Raw genomic sequence first — 9185 nt, forward strand, 5'->3', positions numbered from 1 at the left:
AGCTCAAACACTGAACGGGCTGTTTTTTTTTTATTTTTATTTTTTTTTGGTCTTTGTCTGTAAATGTCAACCATATGGGCCCATCCACAACATCTGTTGTTGCCACACACATTACATACCTTAGTGTGTTGTGATACAATTAATTTGTAACAACAACCCAAAAAAACTAAAGCAATACTACCACTCTTTGCAGTTTATTTATTTGAATGGTCTTTCTGAACATAAATCACATAAATATTTATGTGATTTAACCAACCATTGCGATTTTTAAATGGAGCAGCAATGTCCCTCTGCAATCAAATAATTTTACCTGTCTGATCAAATTTTTTTTAAATTCACTCACCTGCCTTCTACTCTTCCATGTTTCTATCTTTGTCTATCTTGATTGGCTGGACTAGGCTGTTGTAACTCTTGTATAGGCACTCAGGAGTTCATTGAGCCTCCGCAGTCACAGAGGATGCCCATCACTTGCCCTTTTCAGCAATAAAACCCTGCCTGATCACAAATTTTAAAAGTGGAACTTTTTTTTTTATTCTATGCACAGTACTGGAGTCAAATAAAATTAATATAACAATATGACAAATGCAATAACGTGTGCTACAAAGCAATTAAAAACCTGTGTCAATAAAAGACATCTTCACAACACCAAAGTTGCAGAGGTTGTGTAGCACTGCAGAACCCACTCGGCTGTGTGCTTGTTTTTTTTATTCTATAACTTGAGGAGTTTTTTGTAGAAGGCTGACGTTTTTAGGGGGAATGTTAAAGTGTTAGATTCTCCCATGTTCCATGTGCTGTCTTCTCTGGTCCAACAGAACTCCGTTCTCCACCCACTCTCTAGTGCAACATGTAACAGCTTGTCCCCCAGGATTCTGTCACAGCCCACGCAGGTGCTATGAGCTTCACTTTGGGAAACATCTGTGTGTATATGACCCAATGGATTCTATTGATTTAATCATTTCCACTCACCAGGAAATGTGGAATAATTCTTTGTCTAGTTTTTCTAAATTTACAGAGCAACCAGATGCAAATGTTAACTGTTTTAAGTTTCTTTACATTCTGTAACCATTATCAATTTTACTGTGCTTGGTGTGAGAAGGAGATAGTAAACCTATATGATCAGTTTTATTTCTGTCAGTGCCATTTAGTACGTACAATATTGTGACTTTACCTGGGAAAATCAAATGATTTCCTTCTGTCTCCTCTAGTAAATAGATGTTGACAGACTCAAGCTGACAAGTTTTTACCTTTTTACTACACTATGTGGAACTATTCCATTTTGGTTTGCCTAAAATTTCTCAATAGTGGGGAAATAAACTATGCATCTAACACTTAATTCTCTTGTGCAAACGTTTTCCTATCTCATGAAAATGTTCTAGCAGAAAATTGGGAGAGTTCAGCAACCTATCCCTATTTGGAAAAAATACATGAAGTAACTTCAAAGTGACACTTTTTAAAGTGTCTGTATACAAATAATACAAAACATTATTTTGCATGAAGTACCTAAAGCATTGCAATGAATAGATCTGTCAGTTTTTGCTTTGGCAGTGAATTTACAACAAAATTACTTAATATTAATTACATTGCTCTTCTTTTCACTTTTGCTAACTCCATGAATCTTCTTTATCATGTTTGACTACCCAAACAACAGCTTAATGTTGCCATATCAGCAATTATGGGCCATAGTAGGCTGTCTGTGGCTTCCTACTTTGTTATTCTGTTCGAGAATTAGTTTTCTTTTCCTAAAGTAACCGCCTTGGCACAGACAAGCAAAAGGGTCAAGCCGAAAACCTGCAGGTAATGGAGGTTTGAAAATATTGCTGTAAAGGATCCTAAACTTTTTTACCATTATGTCCTTGGTCTGATATGTAATCCTGATCCACCTAGACCTACCCACAAACCTAGATCAGTATATTTCCTTTTCATGACAACTGTGCTAAAATTGGTAGATGATTCACTCGGCTGTTTATGACCAGTAAGTGCCAGAGAGTTGTTTATATTGTCATATTACAGTTATGTACAGTCACCCAAGATAAATATTCATGGTTGTCTTGATAAAAAATCTAGAATCTATACAGCTGTCTCCCGATGTCATCTAGTGATCGGTCCTACTATAGAGCAAGTTGATTTATTTGGGAAGGATAAAGCAAGACACCGCCAACTTGTTCTCATACTCCTATCTTCAAAACATGAACAACACTTTCTGTTCTAGCAAAAATGATCCTCCTTCTAAATGTAGTTTACAGCCTAATATGTTTCCATCATGTGCTGCCTTTTGGCTTTGTTGTAGGGGAAAACTATTGTATTGATCACTAATAGCTGTAAGGTTTGCTATACAATTGCCTGTACAATGGGGAACTTTTGTCGAGCTTTTACCATTGGCTGATTCTACTGTCCAGAATATTTTGTCATATTTTCTGTTAGAATGACCATAGGAGATGAGGAAAAAAAACTCCTGAATGCAGACAACAATAAAAATCCTGGGAAAGATTCCAGTGCTTTCGTTTCCAAAATGTTTCAGCGCAAGTTTTCTCCAAAATGCGATAAAAACATTTAGCTCCATGCCACTTTTACACCAGGGTGGTCTAGAAGAATATAGTTATAGAATATATATATGGTAAAGCATCTCCCTTGTATGTATTTGATCTGTGTATTTAACTGGTTGTCTTCAGTGCAACTATAGATAACCCTAGAAGTTCTCCTTCAATATTAAACAACTTTAATTCAACTGCAAAATGGTAAATATCATCTTTAAGTATTTAAAAGAACTCTGTCGCTACAATACACTCCCCACGGCAAACAATTACTAGTACACAATGGGCCTGATTTAGCCCTCTTCTAGCTATTCAAGAGTGGAGAAGGTAGACTATCATGGGTTCCAGCAAACTTGCAATGGATTTCTTAAAATCATTTGCTATTTTGGAAATGTTTTCAATCTTTGACCAAATCCATTTAAGGTTTGTTGGATCACCCAGGTTCTTCCATGGTAGTCTTATCTTGTCCAGTCTTGGAGAGCTTTAATAAATCAGACCCAGTAAGTCAATATTTTCTGTTCTTAATTACTTTTTTTTTAGGACAATATCACTTTAACAAGGTTTCCTTTCCCTACAGTAAAGTACCAAGGATCATGAACCATAGATGCAATTGAGTTTGGAACAAGAACATCTCTGCATCACGTTAAAGTGGTTTATAAATCAGTAGATTATAAGATTTATTTTATAAGATGGTTAGAATCAAATGCTCAGTTTTTTCACACATATGTGTTTTGAAAATACAGCTGTAACATAAAAATAACGACAATGATCTTCCCTAGAATATAATACTTATATCTGCAGATTACTGTGAAGAAGCAACATCTGAATGGGATTAGTATTGCTGGTTGCTGTTTAGTGTACATGGCTACATTTCATAATATTTCACTATGACAAGAATCAGCTTTACAGGCCAGTGTTAGGACAGAGAAGCGGCTTATGGTTATCCAAACGCAAGTCAAGGATTTCTCACCCATCCTACTTTCCATATTCTGGATCTAGTTTATTCATTTGTACTGTAGCTTATTCTGCTTCACATGTTTAATATTAGCATATCATATTCTTCCATTCACTGTAATGCAATTATGTGTTAATATTATGTCAGGCTTAGCCAAGCAGTCAGGCAATGGATTCAGTTCCAATAACTCGCTAAAACGTTGTGCCCCCAAAAACCACACAAGAGTCAAGCAGCATATAGAAAGAACTGCAAAGCTGCTCTTCCTATCATGACCTCTAAATACAGCTCTAGTAATTACCCCCAAGCTGAGCTGATGAACAGCAAAAACTTTACAATGACAGCCTTACTGTTTTGTGTCTGTGTACTGTAACTGCTGGACCATTTTTAGTAAAAGCCTGGACAATATAATCAGTGCAATGCATATGTATTTTCTCATGTTTTAAAAAATTAGGAAAGTATGTATTGACTTGCTAGAAAAGTAGCGTGATCCTAATTTAGCTACAAAACAGTCCCAAACCAGTGCATGTAATGCACTAGTATTCCTTTTGTAATACCAAACTTCACCTATCCCTGCCCTTCTCTGTCCCACTTCACATCCATACTTCCACTGGTCACTGACCCAAACAGTTTATTCTGCTTGGATTCCACTTTCAATGCCTTAACATTGCAAAACAGGTGGGCATAATATGTGGGTAAGGGACTACAGTTCAGTGGCCATCGACAGTGCTGTAGACATTTTTGGCCAAATATTATGATGCTTTCTTTGGCTCAAACAAGATGACCGTTTTTCAGTAAGCAAGCACATTTTACCAATTGCCCATTTTTTGTTAGTAGTAATTTTAGGGAACATACACAATAATCAAATAGTTAAATAAGTTCTTCTGGTACCATTTAGTCACAGGTTTTTGCTGAATTTTTGCAGATCACATCTAACTGCCTTAACGACTACAGGATCTTCAAGAATTATTGGTCCAGTTCTTTACAGTGGACTTTGCATTAAATGTAACATTGTCAGGGCCCCCTCCCCAAATCACCTATCATATGTAGGTGAAAAAAATACCTTTTAAAGGGTTACAATTATATTTACCTTACCCCCAAATTTTATCTGCAAAATCTGGTCAAGATTGATGTCACTGTCCTTTCAGGCAGTGTTTTATGGAATGTAAAGCACACAAAATTGTAAGCATCTTCTCATAAGATTTCACCTGCTCTGCATTACAAGGAACTTAACCTGGAACAATGATGATGTTTTACCCAATGAAGCAGAAAGCAATGATAAAAAATAGAATCCTAACATTTTCCTCTATAGGTGTATTTTTCACCTGAAGGTGAGTTAAATGCTTGGAAGGGCTCGTCCAGTATGGCCTTCCACCACTTTAATGTCCTAACTGTAGACTAAAACATGCAGGTGAGCCATACAAATAAATTGTTTAAAATAAGTTTGACATTCCTTTACCTGTTTTAATAAAATATACTGTATAGTTTTTCCCTGTTTTACTCCTGGTCCTCTTGTTTCCTCCCACAGCCCAAACATTGTTGCTAATATATAAATATAGGAGAGAAGAGATTTCAGCTAGATGACATTTTGTGCATTAATTAAAAAAAAACATTTAATTGTTTCTTTTCCCTTAAACAACTACAGTTTATTGTCCCCACCACAGTTAGGCCATTTTGGGTGGTTGTCCTGTTACCAGTAACATTTTTACAGCAATTCCACATAATGACAGTGAGAACATTAAACTCCATGCCAATATCATCCTTTGTGGTATTGAAAACCAAATCAGAACTGGCGGTCTAATTACTTAGCCACCATGCTGCCCAGTGATTATACCTTACTCTGGATGAATTGGTTTAGCTAACAGACGGAGTTTCCAGAATTTGTGGAGCTCAGATCCCACAAGTTTTATGTCCCATCCCAGGGCAGCATCATGCTTTTAGTTGAACAAAGAACATCTGGTTGTTAGTTCTTTCATGTATTACAGAGGTTGCCAAGGGAATGTATATTTCACAAAGACTTTGAGTTTCCATTAATGAATAACAAAGTTGTAGTTTAAACATATGAATACATTTTTTCACAGATTTGTTTACAGGAAGCAGTTTGTCTGAAATACCAACACATAGTGACACAGTTAAGCCGTTTTTTAAGATAGTGTCTACCTATCATTGTTTAATATAGTGGGAGAGAGGGGTTCTAGAATCTTTAATTATAAATGTATGTTTAGATTATTGTTACATTTACTTCATTTTGACCACTTTTTGAAGACAGCCAAAAAGCTAGAAGTAATAGGAAAACAACTAAAAGTACAGTCAATATAATCATACACAAATTCTGAAAAATACAAGATCTAGCATAAGATAAATTAAAACAGTAGAATATATAAAAGGCCAATAGAATACTAAAAAAATGAAAAAAAAAATAGAAGTAATAGAGAAATAGGAAAAAAAAGTAGTGGTAGTTAAGGTCACCTAATACTACTTAATTAACAGTAAGTTCAAAGTCAGGTAATGAATTAGGAACCACAGTGAAAGAGTTCTTGCATCATACACTACAATAGGCTACATCAGATATTCTTCAGATATAATCTACTGGATGCGGTAGAACCAGGCTCCTATCAATCCTTTCAAATAATTCACTCTTACAAACCATTGCTTAACAGTCAGTGATGAGGATTATTTCCATAAAAAGGAATTAATGTCTTGGCTGCCTTAAGAAAATGATGCAACAAGGAGTTTGCATAGCATATCTTGGACAAGATGGAAACATGCAGGAAAGCCAATTCGGGTTTATCACGTACAGTGAAGAAATGTCAGTAAGTTAAAATATAATTTTCATACTTTGCAACCAAAAAAAGAGCAATGCCAAAAAATTGTACACAAATTGCACAGCCTACTATTGTATCTCCACCATGTGGCAATCATGCGTGGATATATTTTTACTAACACCATCTGTACATTCTACCAGCATGTGTGAAGCTTGTTAATTCAGCTCTTGCTATTTATTTCTCATTCAGGATCTTGCTCTAAAATATAAAAAATGGTCCAATTGTTTTGATGAGAAAGTCCACACAGTGGAACTCCTAATATTACTGTGAATATTCTTTTCTATGGTTTCTGGGTTACCGGTCTTTCTCACTATCCTACTACTTGTGTCAATACGTTTCTGGATGTTATAACTATGCCAGTGTTTCTTGACCTTTATAACATGGGGGAACCCTTGAAAAAACTTTTAGCAGTGAACCCCTGCTATAATTACTATATTCATAGCTCACAGTGTGATGGTCAATGGGAAGAATGCCTCTTACATTGCAAACCAGTAGGTTCCCTTACAGAGGGCCAAAAGATCATTGGTATCACTTAAACTGGCCTGAGAGGCAGAGATTGCCTATTGCTCAAGGAACCCCTAGCAACCTTTGTGGGAACCCCAGCTGAGAAACACTGAATTATGCTGTTTGTCCTCCAAGACAAAAAAATTCAGAAACAGAAAATAAAGCTGAAACTTGAGGATTCAATTGAATACACAGGAGGGAGCTTTTTCAGAATCTGTCATTCTGTCTACTAATGTACTTATTGAAAGCTAAACTCCAGGCAAACACTTAAATACACAGACCATATACATATAATGGAGGAAGGCAAAGCATTTGGATTCTGTCCATCCAATTTTGAGCTTTACACAGCTATACAACACATCACAGCCCCGTAAGGAAAGTCAGAAGAGGGACCTGATTTTCCTGCTGCAGTTAAATAACTTTAACAGGCCGTGCCAATCCCTTAGCCTGTAACTGGACAGTACACTGTGGAGCTTATATTTCTCTTTGTATTTGAAAAATATACAATTAAAATTGAACTAATCTTATTGGTGGTGAGCTGCCAAAATCAGCAAATATGCACAACATCACCACTTGAAGATGGGCAGTCCATTTGATGGCCATAGATAAAGTTACTTGTGTGCATGCACAGGAGTTACATTGTCTGGTGGCTGGCGCTGTGTGCGGCACCACCACCAGGGATTTATTGTTTTTTACAATTAAGATATTGGATGTTTCTTTTGTCAGTTAGTACTACCTGTTGGTGACTTTTTGTTTTCTGTGTTTAGGTATGCATGAAAGGTCTGTTAAAACTGACATTCTCTAGCGGAGAATGAGTCACTGAAATTTTAAACATATGCCAAATGTTAGCCTAATGCCAGATTAACTGCTTATAAATAGATCCCTTAATGTTCAATTAATGATTGTAGTGCATTCATTTGTCTTTATAATTGCGTAAAAGTTTGTAAATGTCACAGAAACTGTTGCTGACCTATTGTTTTAATTAGTAGTAATACTTACTTTTAAGGGGCAACTTAGATGGGGTAAAAAATGCTTTAAACAGTTGTCTTTAAATCATGCATTACTAGAAGATCAAATGGAGGTTTTTATTGTTGTATGTGAACCCCCTACCTCTTTTTACAGACTAAAGCCCCTTTGGAATAGTTGCACCTCCTCCCTATTTTTTAAAAAGGAAAGGTTTGTATAAAGTTCTACCTCATCCAAGCCATGGCCAGTTTAGGAACAGTGGGTGGCTAAGAGGTTAGTACTGTTGTCTTTGCAAGGCTAGGTCCAGGTTTGAATCTCAGCAACTCGAGGAGTTTGCATGTTCTCCTGTGTGGGTTTTTTTCCCCAAAAACATGCAGTTAGGTTAATTGGCTTCCCACCAAAATTGCCCCTAATCTGTTATAAAAAAGAAACAAAAAAAACGTATGACTATGGTAGGGACTTTGGATTGTGACAGTTAGTGACATTATTATAAACTTGCTGGGAATGTGTAAATACAAGGTAATAATAAAAAATAGTAACAGTGTGGAAACTAGATCGGCACTTCAGGAAGCAAGAACCGAAGACCTGATAATGTAAAGAAGAATATAGAAAGAGTTGAATGTTAAATAGAGTAAATGTACAAAGTTGTAGTCTGATAAATTATCCTAATATGGAATTTCATTAAAAAAATTAGTTAATACAAAACAGACCAGATTAATGCAAAGCACACAATAGTGGGTGTCTAGGGCAAGGAACAGAAGATAGGGGCCTGGGGAATACATTACATTCTCATATGAGTTTCACCATCCCCCTCCTTTTCTCTGTCACTGTATTTGGCTCACTAAATAGAAATACTTACTCATGCTCAGCCTCCTCTTCCTCTGTGTGTAGCACTAAATCTCCAGCCAGGACAGAGACTGATCCAAACCGCAGGAAGAGTGGCCACGGAAAATTAGCAGCAAGGCCAAAAATGTTTACAGTCAGTTAACCAATACTGTTCTGCTGTTGCTGTAATTGACTATAGTAATTTGTAGTAAGCAAAATTGATTAGGAGTTACATGGCATAATATCCAGGTTTATATATCTACACCATGCAAGTTTACTGCTTGGATCTTTACAATTGACCATTAATAGCGGATAAACATTTATGCTTGTGTGAGTCAAACTGCCAAGCCTGGTATCATGTGCCAAGGCCTGGATGTGCACTGTATACCTAATACCACTGTAATTTACAGATTAACCACTTACATTTTGCTAAAACTGCTAATTTCTGCTTTTACTAACTTCTAATTTTGTAAAGTTAGGAGAAAAAGCACAGTTTTAATGATACTTTCCGGTAGGCTTGGTAAAAGGAAACTACATTTAAAGACAAAATAGATCTAACACATTCAATCAGTAGTTTTTTTT

This window comes from Pyxicephalus adspersus, chromosome 7, assembly GCF_032062135.1.
Source record: "Pyxicephalus adspersus chromosome 7, UCB_Pads_2.0, whole genome shotgun sequence".
NCBI classification, from domain to species: Eukaryota; Metazoa; Chordata; class Amphibia; order Anura; family Pyxicephalidae; genus Pyxicephalus; species Pyxicephalus adspersus.